At 30.8% G+C, this 19,755-nt stretch overlaps 1 long non-coding RNA gene across 10 annotated transcripts in view; it reads right to left on the bottom strand.

Moving 5' to 3' along the window:
* Positions 1–284: 284 nt before the first annotated feature.
* LOC118198225 (uncharacterized) overlaps positions 285–19,755 on the bottom strand; it is a 421,825-nt gene continuing 402,354 nt past the window's right edge. For all 10 annotated transcript variants that reach the window (XR_015041881.1, XR_015041882.1, XR_015041883.1 and 7 more), the window contains one exon: positions 285–1,558. This is a non-coding gene — a long non-coding RNA (uncharacterized LOC118198225). The remainder of the gene's footprint in view (positions 1,559–19,755) is intronic.

Here is a 19,755-nt window from a genome sequence, read left to right as displayed (position 1 = left end):
AGTGCATTTACATAATTTTTACATTTGCTTGTCACTAATGCTCGTAAAAGTTTACAATTAACTGTATTATTTCAGAGATAACGAGTTCTTGTTTGAAAGATGCTATATTGCTATCCCTTTATAGGGCGTTCAGCTATTTACAAATTTATTATGCAGTTACTGCTAAGCTACTGTGCACATGAAGAGAAATAAAGTAACCTGTACAAATTTGATTGAAGATGAACAAAAATATTTTTCGTCAATATTTCCCTTTGGAAACATTCATGAGAAAATCTGGATATCCGTTTCGTATCAAAAACATTTTCAAGTATTTATTCAAATAAATTCATAAATACAGTCGTGAAATAACACACATTATACGACAGTACAAATGCTTCTTGATAACATATTGTACAAATTATGAAAAGAAACATCAAGGCATAATATGGGAAACAATTAGAGTGATTCTAAACGTTATGGGCATATGTATGATACATAGAATAGTTTCATAGATTCTTTCTCATCCTTTTTAATGTAGGCTTTATTATTTAATTGAATTGTTCCAAACAGTTCAGTCAAATTGCTTTAGAGAATATTTCAACATCAAATTAAATTGGTTTAGAATTTCTTTCGTGAATTATTAATAACTAGAAAGTTTATTTATTTCATAGAGTATATTTAAAGTTTAATGCAATATAATTTGTTCCATTTAATGATTTTCTTTTTTTTCCCATTTTCTTTTTAACAAGAATAGAGTACAAAATAATATTTTTTCTACGTATTGGAATTTTCATTAATATCTTGAACAAATGAATGCTGATCGTAGCTGTAAGAAAAAGATTCGTCGTAGAGAGAAAAGATTCATTTCTCCTTTTTTAAATAAAACATTTTCATGATATCAGACAAACAAAAAAGGTGAACTTTGTAAATTACAAATGGGTTTACTTATGCTTTAAAAAATCATAACTATGTTTTTTTTTAATTTTGTGTGAGTTCCAAAAGGAATTCTATGCATTTTCTTTTAATTCAATAAAATTTTATTTAGGAATTCTGTTTGAATTTTTATTTTCTAAAACTTGGATTCAATCTCAATAATCTAAGAAAAAAGAATGGCTCGATTTCGTTAAAAAAATAATCTCATTATTTTAAATAATTGGGAGAAAATATCTTGCTGTGAATAAAATAACAGGAATGTCATTTAACTCACAGTAAACTTATATCGGCAGGAAAAATCGCGAAAAAGTAGCACAGTGCTTGTCGACGTGTACGGTTTTTTAAGGAGGATAAATAAAACTCCTCATCAAAAACTTTATAGATTACAGTTATTAAAACTGTTATTATTGAGTTCTCTGTTGTTTACACCATTACACCATTTTTGATGTCACATCAGTCCTTTATTTTCTCAGTGAAAATTTAGTGTCAATTCTTGTTTGATCTCAGTAACGAAAGGAAAGTTGATGAAACACGTTGAACTGTTCCCTTCTTTTTCAGGCATACTCGTAGTGATCCTTTTCTGATGCAGGAAAACAAACACCGTAGTTTTTCTCACTAGAAGTTCAGATATGCCGCTCATCAAAATCTGCACGGAAGAAAAATAAAATGACATTAAAGTGTAGAATTTAATAATTCCAATAACAGATAACAGAATATAAGCTTTAAGAAATTTGAATTATAACGAATGAAAATTCAGAGTGCAGTCCAGCTATATAAGCTATAATTTTTCAGCCAAATTACAAAACTTGTCATGTGTGCGCAACTTGTAATAATTGTACTTGCCGGTTAGAAAGCATTAACATATTTACTGCAGAACAAATGTACCTCCGGACTAACATAGTGCAAACGGAATTAAAGTGCAGTGATATACTTCGAACAGCTTGGGCTTCTTTGATCAGGAACGGATCCTGTCACGTTTGCAACATTTGTAGTTTCAGATTTCTTATCACTTGATTCCGTTGTTGTCACTTGTAGGTGACTTAGCAAAAAATGTAATAACATTTTAAATGCACTTTGCTTTATAATTCTTTTGCGCGAAATTTTTATATTTAAAAATATATGTTGTTTTATTCGATAATGTTAACACTATCATTCATTGCTAGCGCTTCTATGCTTATGTGCATGATTCGAATACTTTAGTGAAGCAAATGAAATATTACACATTATCAATTCGACGGTACTGTAAAAGATTATGAACCGTGATATAATGTTAATTAAACGCTAGGTGATCTATTTCAGCCTTAAAGCCGAAGCTGATTACTATGCTATAAGGCTGAAAATATTAAAAGAATTTCTTAAGAAACGGCACACAAACTTAAATCATCGGATTTTTATCATCGTTAAGTGAAATGAATCGTTTATGCTCAATGCTTTACTTTTCTTCATAATAACAAGGCTTAGGCCCTCCTCTTCGCCTGCTTTCGCGGGGTAACTAGAAGCACGTCCGACGCGTAATCGGTAGGTACAGAGCTCTAATCCCGTAGAGAGCACTGCATATTTTTCAAGTTTTCTGCACCGATAAACCTAATTGCTACAAAATCTTACTGTTCCTAAATAAAGAAAAATCTCTGTTGGCTTATTTTCCCCAAAATGTAACTTCTTTTAAAACGAATACATCCAGAAACAGAATAACGCACTTTAACCTTGAACAATCTAAGTTTGAGCTGCGTACTTATATGCTAATTTTCTTCAATAAAATCTATTTATTCAATCAATATTTTTTGAAGATTCGCTGGCAGCATGTCGCAACTCTCTCAAAATCTGCTTACGCACACAGGGGCAGAAATTCTCTTTGATGATAATAAATGGATCTCTTTTTATCCCAGTTTTTTAAATTCGATCAAGACTTGTCTATTCTGGCAACACTTTTCCATTTTTTAGGGATAAATACTTCTCATAAAGAATTCTGCTGCGCATTCTGCGTTCGGCGATATGTCATAGAGAAAGACGATGGCACATTATGTTTTTTCGCCTTTCAAAGATTCAAATCAGCATTAATCATTTTGTTTACAGTTGACACTAAGCATTTTAATGATTTTGCAACTGTCCTTTGGCTTGGGGGATTTTCTGTTAAAGATGCTACCTTTGCAGCATTCCACGCATTCCGTTTTTTTTTCCTTGAATACATATTTAGAACAATTTTTCCATTTGAAGCCAAACCTTGAACCATTTCTTGTCGGCAATATTACCTGTTGTAGGTTTATATATTGTAAAACCATAGCTTTTACAGCGTTTCTTAATAACTAGATAGCAATATTTTTCTTCGGAAAGAGCACAAATATAATCCATCCATTGCTTCGTTAAAAGTGCCATTTTGCACGAAAACAAAACTGTCAAGTAGCTGGCGAAAATTTATACCTTCAAAAATATAGTTGCAGCCAAAAAAATCCAGATGACTTTTTATCGCAAAGCAAAATCCTCTAAAATATGTGCGAACAGCGTATGTAATTGATGATCTGCAATTTATTAATGTATTTTTATACGTTTTGGAAATTTTATTCATTTTGTTGACTGAAATATGGCATCACAAAACTGGTTCAGTATATATTTAAAATACGAAAAGTAACTGCACTTACAGTTAATTGTTACAGAATGAGAAAAAAAACGGATGACAAACTATCGAAATGACGAATGGTGAAAATATCCCTGAACATACACATCCCTTCATTCAAAAATTCTCATATGTTACAGGTTGTATTATATTATCTAATTGAGCAAATTTGGTCTATTATACAGTTCTAACGATAATAAAACGTTTTATTCTAGCTTGACCTTAATGGCTAAAAAAATTAATGTTTAGTTACTAATTAGTTTAGATGCATTAAAAAAGTTTTTGCAGATACACACACACACACACACACACACACACACATATATATATATATATATATATCGTTTCTTAAGCGATAAGAAAAGTTTTTCACTTTTTGAATAATAGTTGAATGCATTTTATAGCAAAAGAGATAAAAAGAAATAATAATAATTAAGAAAACTAACTACATACATTTTACTGTTCGCAGGTCTTATATGTTCATATTTCTACAAAATTCATTTTAAAATGTTTCCTTTTTAAAAATTTTTTTTTTTAACTTTTAATCATCGCAACAGTAAAAAAAAAAACTAATTAAATTTATAAAAATGATAACTTACAGTATATTTTAAAACAATGCTTTGTAAATTTGTAAATTACATAAATTTAATAATTCGAGATATATGTTTGACTGTAGTTTTTTACGGATTTATTAATATTATTTTTCACGAAAGAAATCTCATTATAGTATCATGGTCATCTTTTAACTAATTTCATTAATAGGCTCCAGAACATAAGTGTTAGCGAAAAACCTCTCCATAAAAAATTAATAACGAGTGTTTGGTTATCAACCGTGATATGTTAAAGCGTCGTTAAAACTTCAGAAATTTAGAGCATATTTGGGATTAAACTGAAACACTATGTTGAAAAACGCTAATTAAATAATTCAAATTCATTTTTTTCAAACATATTTTGAAACATCACGCAAACATATTTTGGCCTTGATGCACTGATTTATCAGCACTATTTTGCAACTAAATTAAAAAGCTTTATTGTAATAATCATTCATTTTGATGATAAGAAATAATTTATATAAGAGCTTGCTATTTCTTCTTTTATTAAAAGAATCCTGAATGTATTAATTTTAAAATTAAAAAAATGAACTATTTTATTTGAAATTAAGATGTTTATGGAAATTACGTATATCCTTTGTTATGCGCTAAGCGAAATACTTGCATTGCACAGTATTGAAAGGGTATGTTAATGCCTTCGACCTTCGATGTACATCGTATGTCCTTGCTCGTTTACTTCATGGTCATCATTAACATTTTCAGCATGTTAACAATCCTCATGGTCATAACGAGAACACTGACTTACTAAGATAGATATCAACATCCGTCATAAATCTAACCTTGGCTCATGATAAGCGTTGCTGTAAAGATATAACACAAATACAATTCAAAAAGCATGATAATTACTAAGATACATTTAAATTATTCTTTTTAAAAAGCTACACACATGTCAAATATTAGAAACAAATAAAAAATAAAAGTTAATATAATTGCTGAAGCTCTTACAAATAAAAAAAAAATCAGATGTGAACCTCAAATAACTTCCTCGTACATCTATTAAATTATTCCTATTTCTTGCTATACTTCATTTAAACTTATTTCCTAGAATTACTAATTATTAATTAATTTGCAAGAAATGTGCCTTTAATTAATTAACCGATCCCTCAAAGCAAGTTGAAGACGTTAATAAAAATTGCAAATTTTGAAATTAAATGTTCCACTCGTTTTTTTCTCGTACAGGTGTCAAATTTCTTGTATTTTAGTTTGTTCATAAAAAATTATTAATAATAAATAAAATTTTTCGAAACATACGTAGAGGAACCGGGAGATTCCATGAAAGCTTATATTCTGTTATTTGTCCAAAAAAAATTTTTTTAATTCAATATTGCCAAAACACGTATGTACACACGAAAATATTTTCGTTATTTAAAACACTTTTGTAATCGGAAGTATATATCTACTGTTCCTGTCTAGGAAAATAAAGCCGGATAAGAACTTTAAAGCTTGGTTAAGGGGTGCGTATTTATATATATATACATATATGTAAGGTAAAAGAAAACTACGAGTTGTACATTAAATTAACAATATCCCCTTAATTCCTCTTTTTAATTTGGGCAATTTTCCCTCTCTTATCTAAAAATAATAATTCCTTTTTCGAAACTGAGTCATATCTAAAAATTATTTCCGCATTATGCAATCTTAACCTTCCGCACTGAGTATAATTTTCAGCCAATCAGATTAAAGAAAAATTTTACTACAAATACCGCTGCAATCAAACTACGCTCTTTCTTTCTATGCTTGCTCGGGCTTGATTAACCCACATCTGTTCTCCGCTCTTCAGTATTTTCCTTTGTTTTAAAATGTAACTGTGCGTATGAAATTATGGGACGAGTTTAGCACCTATAATGTTGTACGAATTAAGAAGATGTATGCTATGAAATTCGTCGTCCAAAAGAAAAAATTATGTTTTAAAAATGAAACCAGTTGTGATTTTTCCTCCAGTTATTTACGATGCAGCAACTTTCAGTTATCTGCTATCTGCGTCCCCACCACGAATGCTACGCAACTGGTTTCATCTCACTTTTAAATCAAACAGAATAACTTATTAAATGCTAATTTTCTGTACTTTTCAAATTTGTCCTTAACTGGTATTTTGATTAAGCTTTGTTTCTTGGATGGAAAAAACGACAAAACACTTATATTAATTATTGTTAAATATCCAAAATTGGGTTTTTCATTTGATAAGTCAATTAATTTCTGTTTAATAATAATAATTGCTTCTTTTTTATCTGCACTATAGTTTCACATATTTTATAAATTTACTAATTTAAAAAAATGCTTATTTCCGATTTTTAATTATATTGCTGGCATATTTTACTACAACAGAATTCTAATTAGCTTTTAATCAAGTTTCTTAAATTTTATTTTCCTAGGAGAGGATTATAGAAAACTCTTCTAATATAGAATACATATTCCTATTCGTCAAACGACTAACTCGTAACGAAATAAAACGAATTCGTAACTCGAAACGAATACATGTATATATTTGTTTGGCTCTGCCGAGTACATTTAAAAAAGGAAGGCGCAAAATTATGTGTTATAGCAGTCCCAAATACAAAATTTCAAAATTATGTGGCTAATTACTTTCGAGTCATGCGAGATACATACATATATGCATAGGTATTTGCGCGCAAAAATCGCGAAAAAAAATTCCTTTGGAATCCACTTTAAATCCATTTTATAATCGGTTTCTTAAAATCAGTCCCTTATTCTGTCCCCAAGTACAGACGTTAAGCAAAAAAATCATGATAGAGGTAAATGTATTAATAAGCATAACGTGGCTTTTCGTTTAAAATCACCAATAAAGTTCCCAAATTTTAAAATTGTGTTTTTAATACTCTTGACATTAATTCACGTCCGAGAGATAACAAAAGTCTTTTAGTGTATAGATAAGCAATTAATTAAGGTAAAGCACATTGAGATTATTTAATAAGGCTGACCAGCCGTATTAAGTATTCTCAATTATCAAAAATTGAACCTAAAAAGGTACTAACAGTGTTCCGTGAGGTTATGAGTTTCATCATTTGGAAAAGTGGTCGAGAAGTATACTCAAGATGCCGACCACCGGCCGAACGATAACGTTGCTTAGAACAGTTGAGTCCAGTATAAGTGCAGGCAAATTTTCATAGGTTTCCTTATGTGTAACGTAGATACGAGAGAGTCCTTTAAAAAGTCCTCCAACGAAAGCCTCCCTCCGCTTTTGCGGAAATCCAGAATTTGTCGCCATAAAAACAAATAAAAATTCTGATGTGTCGCATGACTTCCTTCTACCGCATAGTAAAATACACATTTTTTGCTACACTTCACTTAAATTTAGTTCCACGAATTACTCTAACTTATTTAACCGATCCCTCAAGCCAAGCTGAAAATGAAAATCAAAAATTGCAAATTTTGAAATTGAATATCCCGTTCGTACGAGAGTCAAACTTCTTATAATTTTATTTTTTCACAACGAGTATGAAACTTGCCCAAATATAAGTATAGGAAACGGGAGACTGCATTGAAAATTAGATTTCGTTATTTGTGCAGAATTATTATAATTATTTTTTTAATTTTACGTTGCCAAACCATGAATACATTTATCATTTAAAACACTTCTGGAATTGAAAAAACATACGAGCACAACCAGCGATATCGAAAATAAAGGTCGAGTACGGACTTTTAAGAGGCCCGGTGGCGCAGTGGTTAGCGCATCTCGCAGCAGCACCACAGGTCCGGGCTTCGATTGCCGGGCTGGGCAAGGCCGTCTCAGCCTTTCATCCCTTGATTTCCATCACTTGGGTCGATAAAATGAGTACCAAGCTCGGAGACTAAACACTGGGGGTCCTGTGACAAGCTGAATACTTGTTCAGGGCATATGCTTATGCACCCTGGGGCTTACGGTCAAGAAAGCAGGTTTCGGGCACTGCCTTGTTCCATTAGGGCTGTTACGTCACTGAGTTAAGTTTTCATGGACTTTTTAAGCAGTGTAAGGGTGAGTTGGTAATTGTGCAGGAGGATTCCAATCCCCCTTGAAAAATCGGGATATTTCTATGGAATCAACAATTAAATATCCCGGTCGTACGGGAGTTTAACGTATATTCAAATTGTTTAAATATACGTTTCTTTAAAACTTATGTTATTTAATAACTTACAAATTCTATTTTAATTAATTAAAATTTCATTTTTTCTCAGTAGAACACCTTTACTACGTCAATTTTTTATCATTTCCTAGGAGATAATCTTATCATATATACATATTTTATGTATTAAAATTTTGATCTTAGCAGTGACAGCGGAAGATTTTGCTTTTTAAGTGCTTTTTAAATAATTTTTTTAGTTCCTTGATAATATTTAAAAATTTTTCCTTCTTGTATTTCTTTACATATATATATATATATATATATAATATAAAAATTGTAGTAAGCTCGCCTAAAAGTTACCAGGAGCTGTTGCTCCAAAAAGTTCAACACGTTTTAAAAAAATTAATACATATGAAAATCAAACCATTAAACATGTAAAACATTAAAAAAACAGTAAAACATGTTGAACTTTTTGAAGCAATAGCTCCTGGTAACTTTTAGGCGAGCTTACTACAATTTTTATATTTTACTTATTTTGCAGCATATTGCGCAAAATGTTTTCTAGACCAAATTGGTTTTTCAAAATTGTAATTACTACCTTGCTTGATATATATATATATATATACAGAAAGAGAGAGAGAGAGAGAGATGTGTGTGTGTATGTTTAGTATTGCCAATTCTAATAAAAAGGGAATTGCTCAGCTAGATGTTACAGCAGTCCCATATACAAAATTTCAATGCTCTACGGCTAATCTATTTTGAGTTATGTTAGATATATAAATATATACTGCACATGAACTTAAGTACAGACATCACGAAGAAAAAAATCCCTTTTGAATATATTTTAAATTCATTTTGTAATCCGTTTTAAATGAAAAGGAATCTTTCCTATCCATATGTACTAGGTCACGTCAAAAAAAAAAAAAAAAAAATCGTCTAAATATATTCCGGAATCAAAATGGGTGTTTCCCTCGAAATACGATACCGGAAATTTTTCGCGATTACAATACTTTACTTCGAATAAGGAAGTAAAATGAAATTCAGAGATTTTAAGAAATTGTTTTTGACAGTATAATGATGAATTTTTATTTCTTTAAGGATTCAGATGGGGAAAATTCTTCAAAAGTTGCTTTAAGTTTAGAATCTAATCAAAAATAGTTATAATTTTTTTAAATGCCTTTGTTATGAAAAGAATTATTCTAGCAGTTATTTTTAATGTCATCAGTATGACTTGCTTCTTTTACAATACCATGGAGAAAATAGGGGGAATTTGCTATCGATGGTCCGGCTCCTTCGTTGAGCCACCTCCAAAACTTTCTAGTTATTTTTTTTACAGTAGGCTGTACCTGTTCACTGTTTAGTATACTATACATGAAGCTTGAAAACTGTCATCTTGACTGGGATAAGATCCCCTTTCAAGGAAGATTGCTTTACAAGAAACTAAATTTTTGTACTTTTCTTCTAATTCATCAATGTAAAAAAATATAGATATTAGTAAGACGTTAACAGTATTTTATTTATTACCGAAAACATTTGAAACTGCGTTAAACCAGCATTATTTGGCTATATTAACAATGGTTATTTACTTTATTGTAACTCAAAATCACGGACATATTACATCTATGCCATCTATGCATGCTATGAATGGGCTGGTGGCCCATCTACGGAAACCATATCGAGGCAAATATTTTGTAACTTTTTCCAGTTGAAGAATAAAATGTCACTGTATCTGATTTTGTAAAAATCTATCAAGAGTAATTAAAGTATCATTTTATTATCTTGTAATAAAATGATACTGTATTAAAAAGAAAATAGCTACCGGCCTATTATCTCCCAGGCTCCCAGGCTCAAGCTCCCAGGCTTCCAGGCTATTCAAGCTTCCAGGCTCAATGAAGGCGGGGTTAGTGGCATCTATTTTTATTTTTCTAATATTTGCTGAACATTTCATAATTATAACGTCTGTTCCTAGATATGTGTAGGATGGAAAGTAATATTTACATTAACATGTAAAAATCTGTAAAATCGTCAAATTTGGTGATTTTAAGGATCATTTTGTAAAAGTGGCCCATCGATAGCAACCTTTCCCTATATCTTCTTTTTATAACTCTGCTTTTCCTCGAGGTTTTTAGTAACCATGTTGATTGTGCATTAATAATTTATTTCAGCTGCAGCCTGTACAAGTGTATTCTTCTCTTCTATAGTGAGAAATTGGACAACTATTATAAAAGAAGGATATTTATCTTTGTATAAGGTATGTATTGCTGGAACACTCTCAGACAAGCATCTTGAATTTATGGAGCACCATGTCGTTACAGCGGGGCAAAATTTGGCCATGTGACACTGCAGCACAAATGCAATTTCTTTTTAGGTTTTTACACAGAGCATACTCCGTTTATTTAATTATTATTTTTTATGTTAATTGCAAATAAGAAAAAGCAATATGATTGGGTAAATTGCATTGTGAACTGCTAAAAAACCTTTGTAAATAATCAACAAATTTAACTAATCTAATTTATTTCAGGATATGTTTTTGGAGCTTTAATAAAGTACTAGGTGTAAAAAGAAAGTTGTGTCAGTTTATGAGCTCTGCTTGAGATCCGCTCAATGATTTTAATAAAATAATTCCTTTAGGTTCTGTGAACCATAAAACGTAACAAAGATAAACTAACAGGCTTCAACTAGTATAATTTAGATAATGAAATTAATTAATTTTAATTGCCTACTACAAAAACTGTTACTAAAGTATGAAGCAATAGAAGTGGCTTGTCTGTTTCTGAAGATATGGTAAAATTTTCTTTTGATGATTGCTGTTCGAACTGAGCCTCCAGTTTTCCTGTGCATCTTGAAAACAAATATATAATGAGAAAATTTCTGAACAAAACGGAAAATTTATTATAAATTCAGTATGCTTTCCGCTGCCATTTATAACATTAACGTTTAAATAAAAGTAAAAAAGAACATAACCAAATTTAAATATCATTATATAAATAGAATTTCTCTGTTTCAGGCAGTTTTGAGTGCATTGCTCTCGGCCCTAGGTGCACGTGTAGTTATTGTGTATTGGCATGCCGCTTGTGCACATCAAAGTGAAAAGTCGGCTCATGTATTCCATCACATGCAGCAAAAGCGATCGCTTCAAAAGACAATCGCCAACCGTTGAAAGGAAGTGGGGTGGGAAGGGGGAAGTGAAACTATTCGTCACTTACGAGAAAACCACCAGGTAAAACGGAGGACAAAAGGAAAAAATAAAATTAAAAAGGGTCTGTGGATGGCGTCGCGCTGTCGCCCGGGGGCGTGGTCGCGGTTTGGCTCTTTTCTCATTTGTTCAAGCCGACGAGTACGCCCTCTTGGCGATAAAGTGACATCATCAATCGTTTTCCGACATCGTCAAATTATGCTGCTGCTGCCTGAACCTAGAATTGTTCTACCGCCCTTGCTTAAAAGGAAGTATCGTGGTTCATCAAACGGTGCCTAAAAAACTGAACGTGAATTATTGTACTCTTTATATGTTATGCATTTAAGCGTTTTAATTTCAGGGAATCAACTAATTTAATTTAAGATGATAATAAAGTTTTGATTAAGAAAGCAGAAATTTCAAATCGAATTTTTGTACAGGTATGCAGTAATGAATTAAATGCAAGGTACAACCTGAAAATATGTTCGTATTAATTTTTCGAGAATTTGCCAGAAAAAGAAATCATTTGATCTGGATAAAGATGAATAAACGAAATTAAATTAATATATAAAAATTATAAAATAAATAAATAAAAATAATCAAGACAGGTAAATGAATAAATAAATATGATAAGAGAAAGAGTTTGGAAATATATGGACTCTTTCAGAGAGCAAAATACACTATTTCAAAAGACATAAAATGAAATTTTATCCTTTAAATATATCTTATTATCCCTCACGGCCTCTCTCCAGTATATATATAAAAAGACGCAACCTGAGCTTTCCTGATTTCAGTTGAAAGCCATTCCTCTTTGAAAATCACCACAAAAGTTTGAACTTAAAACTACGTTTATTAATTTCTGTGCGTAAGAATATTGATGGAATTGATGGATCATGGATCATTACATGGAAATTTTCATCTTTACACGGAAATATTTTGAACAGTATATCAGTGAATTCTTATACTACTCTCTAATTCTAGAGTATTAGAATAAACTATTATTAACAGAGTCATAAATTACAGCATAGATACAAAATAAACTAACAACTGAAAAAAAAAAAAAAAAAAAAATCTGAAAGGGTTCAGATTTCAACAGTTGTTCAAAAAGGTTTTTTAAAGTTTAATATGTTTTTAGTAGGGATTATGAACAGAGATACCCCAGGTGGAATAGCGAAAAATTTTTTATGGGATACTAGATGAAGATACATTTGGACTAACAATGTTTTTATTTAGACATATCATGTATTAAATGTATTTTTATTTAAATCAATCAGATTAGAACGTAAAAAAAAATAAAATTCTTAAAAACCGCTTATAAACAGTTAAGTCTGTTAATTAATAATAGGCAGATTAAACTGGACTATATATATCTTACATTTTATCGAATGGCAGCAGACTCGAAAGAAAAGTGGAGCAGCGAATTACAATGTGTGACCCAAAATCTCGTTTCGAGACTAATATCCCTTAACTAAAAATAAAATTACAAGCAGAAAATTATCTGCTTATAGCTGTTCATGTATTAAATTTTGGAATTTTTTAATTTTTTGTAAAAGAAATTATTGTTTGTGTATGCTATGATAAATTTCCAATGTAAAGAATTAAAAATATCATACTTTAAGGGCTGGATAAAACGGTCATCTAACATTACTTAAACCCAGGTTGAGAAAAGGCTACTTGCATTCTCATAATAAACCTAGAATACATGGATCGCCAGGCATTAATTCCAATTGATTTACAGATGCGCATATTATTGGTAAACAATTGCTGTCGGAAAAGAGTGTTTTGTAATATCAGTTTGAATGCCTTTTGACCAGTTCAGCTACACGCTATTTCAAAGAGTTGCACCTTCGATGTCAATTTGTATTATTATAAAAAAAAATGGGAAAGAGGTGTTGTTGGAATGAAGAATTATAGTTTGTGACAAAGACAACATTATGTTTCAATAATTCAAAAGAAAATACTGAACTTTTCTAAATGAAACACAGATATATAGCTGACCAGAAATCCTATTCCGTTCACAGAAGTACAACCTGGAAGAAATCTACATTACTGGCGATGCGACAATATAATTACTGAACAGTCTTAAAGTTTTCTTATTTCACTGAATGCAAGATTTTACAAAATGTAGAAACTTATTCAAACCAAGAAACATTCTTCTCTTTTGGAAAATAGAATGTACATCTAACAAAAGAGAAAAGTAGCTTGGTAGACATCCTTTAACTATTTCGTAAAGGAATAGGGAACTAAAAATGCAAACATATTCTGTTTTAGCACAATTTTAAAACGCAAGAAAAAGAAAGCATTGGATTCAAAGAACTTTACAAATTATTAACTTGCTAAAGATCATATACTGATCATAGATAAAAGGCTCCTGAATGATAATTTTTTTAATCGTTCATAATAAGTCTACTTCATTTTAAATTAACGTACTTAAGTTCCTAATGGGAAGCTAAATATAAATAATACTGTTTAATATAATTTTAAAGTAAATTTCAGCACAATTTTCTGAAAAGCAGGCTGATATTACTAGTTCACAGAAGTTTCACAATCTAACACGATCCTTCGCTCTAGAAACTGATACATAAGTGAACACTTAAAAACAATATTATGTACAGGATTACTCTCTGATTACTGTCTATTATGAAGCAAAGTAAAGTAGCTAAAACTGATTGTTTACTTCATTATGGCAAAGCACACATAGATAAGCACACAAGGTGCGGAAGCCTCTATTGAAAGACTTTTTAAAGGAGATCCTCTAGTATTCTCACTACAGATATTAAAAACTAAGAAAACATCTATGTAGCCAGCACTTTTGTCAGAATTTGAATTCAGATCGAACTACTTAAGTCCAGCAGTCTTATCCACTCGGACATTAGACAGTAATAAGCAGCTAAGCAAAACTGTAAGTCAGCCAGAAAAAACATGCAAATGACCTTTTACAAAAAAAATCTTTAAAATGAACCTGCGACATTAGAGGCCTACGCAGGTTCATTTTAAATTCGCAGTTGGGGCTGAAACTATATACTGAAATATCATGTTCAGATGTTCAGAGAGAATCCATATGAAAAATACTTAAATTAAAAGTTTACCCTCTTTACAGTAATACTGAAGTGAACAGAGAAAGGATATGTCGCTGTAAAATAGTCAATTTCCACTTTATAATAAGGCTGGGGAAGCCGTGAGTAAATAAATAGTAAAAGTTAACAAAATCGGGTGTTGGTCTTTACGTTTTTGGAACAAATTCAGAGTGAATATGAATAATGACCTTGATATCATCACTTAATTTAAGAAGCAAAAATTTGGGTAAGTAGTTTGATCTCTCATTTAGCACAAGCAGAATTCGATATTTGCACATAATACGATAATTACTATGATTTAAATTTATTTCGAGTAACAGGTACAGCCCTTCTAAACGTAAAACGACTCTACGATGACAAACTGTACTGATAAAAAGTGGGAGTATGAAACTCTCAAAAACTTACCTTAACAGAATAATTTAATGTATCATAACTTCTATTTTAAATAAATAATTGTTATAAGCATTATTTTAATTCGTATTTATTTCATTTTTATTTTTTTTTTTATTTTATTTTATTTTTTATTTATTTTTTTTTTTTTTTTTTGTTCTTGTTAAATACAAATAATTGCTATAAATGTTATTTTAGTCGGTATTTAATTTATTATCTCTGTTAAAAATTGATAGTTATAAGCATTATTAGCCTAAAGGAGCGTCAGCTCAGAAGGACTGTTATTTTGGCATTTTGCGTTGATTCACTATAAACGGCAAATCACTTTTCAGGTTGTTGCCACCAAATATCATCGTTCTGCATATTTAAAGAAATTAAATAATGAAGAATCTGCATAAATGTATGTATGTTTCTCGCATTGTGATGTAACAACGGTACCTATAGTCATCAAATTTTGAATAACGTAATGCTCCACCGAATATGGGCCTCTGGAAGCCCAAATTTGGAATTTGTATTATTATCAATTTCATACTTTGTAACATTTTAACGAAAGTTTAATTAACAAACTCAACGATTTAAAATCGAGTAATGGCAACACTGTGCGATAAAATATTATTTTTTAGTTCCAGCACGCGAGACTGTGTATTGGAAATTCTAAGGACATGCCCTTTTAAATATTTTGTGATATTGCTCTTAAATTGAATTTTATGGTTTAAGTTCAAAGAACATGATATTTAATAATACACGAATGCCCCGTTAAGAAACGTTTTTACAGAAAACAGCTGCAGAAGAAGTTAGTTATAATGCAGCACTTATGGTAACAGTGATAGAAAATAAATGATTTGTCTTCATTAAAGATAGCTTAAAAAACATTTAAGTAGGTGTGAATCAAATAATAAAATTAATGAAAGTAATTCACAACTCTGAAATTAGAAATGGGATATTTACAGTCAAAGTCGATTATAACATGCTTACGAGAACTCAAAAAATGCCCTTTTAAATACATATTCAGGAATATCTCCGGGAAGTTAAATAAATAAGCGATGGGCACTATGAATTTTGGGAATACTCATAAACTAGGATTATTATATTAGTGTTCTTCTGATTATTAAATTCGTGGTCTTGTCATATTCGAGACGCTTATGGATGAAATGATTGTGTTGTGGATGTGTGCAATGTGCTTTTACTATGCCAGAAAAATTATTGTGTATGCTTTCGCACTTCAATATTATCTTGCTCTTCATTCTAATTTCGTACTTTTCAATCTTGTTTAGCCGTGATTTTACTTGTTCCAGATAATCTAAAGCAAGATTTTTAAAAAAATTAAAATTTTAAAAAATATTTAAGATGAAAAAGTTGCTCGACAACGAAAAGAATGAAATTCCTAAATAAATGAATAAAAATAAGCATAGAGCTAAACTGATCTCCATTTGTTTTCAAAGAAAACATGGGCTGAAGTAAAACGCCTATTAACCAATCAACCTGAGAGGCATCAGGAAAGGCACTATTGCCGGTTTCCAAAGCACGTAAGCATATAGAAAGATGAACCCGATCTATCGTCCTGTCACCAGTTTGAACGATTGTTGTATTCCTCCTCCCCTCCATCCCCATTTTTATCTCGGCTTCCTGTGAACCGCTGTTTTCATCTAAACATCTGGAATACCAATTATTTCTCAAAACACCAAGTGTCGGCCTCTTCTCGGAATTTGTAGTAGTCTATATACTATAATTATAAGCGAAAACGCTGTTGCCAGCGATGTTGACAATTGCCGATTGTTAAAGAAAAACAGAAAAAAAATCACAAAACGCCCGATATTATATGCAGATGACAAGTCGTTCTACATGTCGCCAAAGCGGAATTTCTTCTGACAATATCGGACAAATGTCAAATCGCAATTATAAATATTACTAGGAGTGAAGAACAAGGCAGAATGTTCGAAGTTTCCGAAAAATTTTGTTCTGTCATGTTGTCAAACCGGTAACTGATTCAATGAGGTACAAAGCAAACTAAATATCGATTAAATGCTAGGCTATACGTTTATTGCTGAATGATGGGGAAAGGGAGGGAAAACTTGTCTGTTGGCGACGTATTTGATTCTTCGTTATTATACCTATCTCTTGGTAGAACAATTACGCCAAACGAAACTGATTCAGTACAAATTAATTAATTCTTATTAAATTCAAAATTTCCTGAAAATGTTGGGTATCTATTCATCTGTCAATAAATCTAGTTAGTGAGGAAAATTAATGCAATTTTCTCGCCAGGTATTTGAGAACATATTGTCAACACCACGCCCAAACTACGAATGTAATTTTTTTGTGTGTTTGTTTCACTTACTTGTTATTAATAAGTTGTTTTCGAATTTTTACAGGAAGTTAAAATTCAAAGATACGTACATATATGGAAATAACGGAACTGTTATGTATAATTTATAACTCAATGATTTTACTCCTAACCCAAACGCATATTGAATCTTTGAACGCTTTTCCGAATACATCGATTTTATAGACACGTAATTTTTCTCTTGTTATCAAGGATTTAACTTTCGAAAGATTAGAAACAGTAAGGACCTTTTTCGGGTATTCGTTTGGAATCTTCTTTCCATACAGAAATAATGACTGATGGTTTTTCCATTTCCGATTAATAATGTTGCTTATTTTGCTTGTAGAAATTTTAATGCCATGCAAAAATTTTTGAATTATGAGATAGGAATATTTCTCTTCGGTAAGAGCAAAAACATATACCCTTCAATCTACAACATGTTTACATGTGCCATTTTGAAAGAAGAGTAAATTTAAAAGTAGCAGATGATATTCTCTTTCAAATATTGAGCTGTTGCCAGAAATTTTTATTCCGAAACACTTGCTTTTTTAAAATGTGTAAACACTAAAGCCAGATTAAGAATTTTAGAGGCACTGAAGAATTTTGGTTGTCCCCACATACGTTTACGCCAATTTTTCTTCACGCCTTCTCTCTTTCGTTTTTTGGTTTAGCTGTGACTTGCATTCTATGGTAAAACCGGCAATGAGAATTTTTTTTATACCCCTTTACGCGAATACCTAAGGAACTTTTTTAATGCCTCCTTTACTTTATGCCTTAAGCACTTGCTAATTTTGTTCAATGATTAATATAGCTCTGGTAAATATTTTCTGTACTTATAATTTCAACATCAGTCAAAATAGTTCTGATGAAAATGAGATATGACATTGGTTGTCGTTTAGATTTATCAAACATAAAATTTTAATATCAAATTATTTCATAATTATCTATGAATATTTTTCAACCGGTTTTCAGAAAATATGCTATTTATACTTTTTTCCCCCCAAAGAAGTGGACTTACAATTCATCTTTGAGTAACATATGTTTGAATTGCGAGATGTTTAAAAGAGATACTTTTTTAATGAATATGTCGTTTCCAACATTGTCTTTGCTCTTTATAACAATCTGAAAAACTTGTACATGCGTAGCGAATGAGGGAAAAAACAGAGGAATAGCTGTGTACAAGATCAATATGTAAATGTACCATATGCATTATTAGTCTGTCATTTACTACAATAAAGTCGTCCAAAACAACTGTTTCATCATTTTTTCTACTGGTGGTTACGATAAATAACACATATAAAATATTTTATTTTATAAGATGGATATTTATGTTGTTAAAGGATGCAGAATTCTTAATTTTGCAAACGGAAGATATAAAATAAATCAAAATGCAGAATGCAGTGCTCTAAATATATTTTGCTTCTATTATAATTTATTCGTAACATTCTTTGAGGCATTTTACTGAGAAAACACTATATGTAACAATTATAATGTATTAAATCAATTGTTTATGTTATCTGTAAAGCTTATATGAAAAGTAGATTGAAAGGTTTGGGAGAAATTAAATTTTATGCACGGATTTTTGATAGCTTTGGAGGATCCATACATTTAATCCCCAGTTTTTAAAAGACATCCTCTGGATTTGTCTTTCAATATATGAGCAACGATGATTTTAAAAAATGTACTCATGAGTAACATAATGATTAATATTTATTTCTGTGAAAATTCCACAAAGCTAATTTTGTTTTCGAAACTGTACATATTGAGGTTTTCAGTGCAAAGATATATTAAAATTGTCCGATTATGGTCACCATAATAATAATAATTTATAAATCAACTAAAAGTTGATGTTTAATACTTCAGAACTAATAATTTAATACTTCAGAACCTAGCAGAGAAGCGGAAGATTTAGAAAAAAACTGCTTTTCTGTTATCATCAGGATGAGAAAAAGAATTGAAGAACATTTATGCGAAGAACCCAATATCACACGAACAAACACGGGCACTTTTTAGACAATCTGTGGGTACGATTTGATTTCTGCGGTTTTATGATTAAAGAACTCTGGATATTTTCTAAGAAATCCGCGTGAGTTATACAGCAGAGATTGCGTTAATATAGTGCAATGTTATCTCCCGTTGTAATAAGCCTTTTTTTTTTTTTTTTTTTTTTTTTTTTTTTTTTAAATTCGATAATCGTAACATTAACATACAGAATTCGACTGGAATTTCTGCAGCAAATGAAGTGGCTCGATTCAGATTTCAGTTTATCGATATATCAATTTCTATTTGCGGAGATATCTGAAGAGTATGCTTTTCTAAACTCACCACCAGAAACTCGAATATTTGTTGCGCAGTCAATGATGTAACTCAGAATACACCGAGAAGCTCTGTACAAAACGTGCATTATGCCTACACATACATGAAGATCCCTTACTCGATATTACTTTCAAAATATAAACGGCATAATATGTTGTTCGATATTTTACATTCAAAAATTTTCTGATTAATATTTAAGAGCTGATAATACTCTGTTGCTTTTGCCAGATCTATATTTACAGTTTTTTTTGTGGTGCATTCAATTTAGATTTGTCGTTA

Source organism: Stegodyphus dumicola, chromosome 7 (genome assembly GCF_044657685.1).
Source record: "Stegodyphus dumicola isolate Sdum_Otavi_A_Nest chromosome 7, ASM4465768v1".
Classification (NCBI taxonomy): Eukaryota; Metazoa; Arthropoda; class Arachnida; order Araneae; family Eresidae; genus Stegodyphus; species Stegodyphus dumicola.
The sequence above is the reverse complement of the archived record's forward strand: the minus strand, read 5'-3'. Positions and strand labels throughout refer to the sequence as shown.